This window comes from Arachis duranensis, chromosome 1 (genome assembly GCF_000817695.3).
Source record: "Arachis duranensis cultivar V14167 chromosome 1, aradu.V14167.gnm2.J7QH, whole genome shotgun sequence".
In the NCBI taxonomy this organism is placed as follows: Eukaryota; Viridiplantae; Streptophyta; class Magnoliopsida; order Fabales; family Fabaceae; genus Arachis; species Arachis duranensis.
In genome coordinates this window covers 51,832,350-51,834,428 of record NC_029772.3, presented here as the reverse complement: position 1 = coordinate 51,834,428, position 2,079 = coordinate 51,832,350, and positions in this window count along the sequence as shown.

Here is a 2,079-nt window from a genome sequence, read left to right as displayed (position 1 = left end):
ATGATAATAAAAACAAAAAAAAAGATTCATTAAACAAAATGATTAATGAAAAAAATAAAAAATAATAGGAACAATTAAAAAGATTTATTGACCAAAAAATCAACTAGTTAGGCACTAGACTAATAGATCAATTTTAAAATTGAATACATTATCATATAATATATAAAAGTTTCAAAATTTGTTTGGGACCATGGCCCTTAGTTGTTCTCCTCTAAATTCGCCTTTGATTGAGTTTACGATATTGCATAAAAAATTTATAATGATAACCTAAGTAGTTACTATCTTGAAAAAAAAAAATTAATTTTTGGGTATTAACTTATAGTTTTAGTTCGTTGTTTGTATATTTTTTTTATTCCTAAATTTTGTGTGCCTAAATAGACCTAATTTATTTGTAGCAATCTTATTAATTTTAAATGATATATCTAGCAATCTTATTATTAAAATTTAAATTTGAATTCTCTGCGATGAAGTAAATTTTACCTTTCATTGTAATTATGTTATGATACTTGTTCATATCCTGACCTAAAAATATAACCAGGTCCAAAATGAATGAGTCCAATTAAGGAATCAAACTTGGTCCACACCTATCCAATCTCATAGAGGTCGGCGACAAGAGTCTGACCCTACTTATTCAAATAAGTAACTAATTCCTTAGATATCTCTCACTCATCTAGAAAGGAGATCTCAATAACTTCCCTAGAAAAAAGAAACGGTCATCCACCTTTAAAACATGGTTATCTATTTAATATAAATTAGGGGTGAATGCGAATTGGATCAGATCGGATCTAATATCCGCAGTTTTAAAACTTGAATCTGATCCGATCCAATCCTCACATTTGCGGATCGGAACGGATCAGATATATCCGCAAAACACAAAAATATTTTTAAAAGGTTATTTTTATTAAAAAATATCAATAAATTTTATTTTTTCTATTCTTTTAAATATGTTTACTCTTAAAATCATGTTAAACATACTTTTTTAAATAATAAAATAAAATAATATAACATATATGATAATTATTAGTTGAAACAAAACATAAAAATAATATTTTATTTATTTATTTATTTTTGCGGATACGTGGATATCCGGATCGGATATGCGGATATCTACACAAAATCCGCAATCCGATCCTATTAGTGTGTGGATCAGATCCGATCCGATCTGATAACCTTGCGGATCGGATCCATATTCGTAATTTTCAGATCGGATTCAGATAAACACCCCGGATATGAGGATTGGATCCGATCCATGAACACCCCTACTATAAATACATTGACACCCTTAGGTATATTCAGGACCCAATCTAACTTAAGCATCGGAGTCCCTTGCAAGTACCAACCCCCACCTCATTACAAGGAACTCGGACGGCGGCACTTCAGCACCAGCAGAAGTCAGACGCTCTTTGGGACTCATGGTGCACGAAATTGTGATCACTACAACTTCGCACAACTAACCAGCAAGTGTACTGGGTCGTCCAAGTAATAAACCTTACGCGAGTAAGGGTCGATCCCACAGAGATTGTTGGTATGAAGCAAGCTATGGTCACCTTGTAAATCTTAGTCAGGCAAACTCAAATGGGTATGGTGATAAACGCATATAACATAAAGATAAAGATAGAGATACTTATGTAATTCATTAGTAGGAATTTCAGATAAGCGTATGAAGATGCTTTCCCTTCCGTCTCTCTGCTTTCCTACTGTCTTCATCCAATCCTTCTTACTCCTTTCCATGGCAAGCTTAAGCAAGGGTTTCACCGTTGTCAGTGGCTACCTCCCATCCTCTCAGTGGAAATGTTCAACGCACCCTGTCACGGCACGACTATCCATCTGTCGGTTCTCGATCAGGCCAGAATAGAATCCAGTGATTCTTTTGCGTCTGCACTAACGCCCCACAATCGCGAGTTTGAAGCTCGTCACAGTCATTCAATCATTGAATCCTACTCAGAATACCACAGACAAGGTTAGACCTTCCGGATTCTCTTGAATGCCGCCATCAGTTCTAGCCTATACCACGAAGATTCCGGTTAAAGAATCCAAGAGATATTCACCCAGTCGAAGGTAGAACGGAGGTGGTTGTCA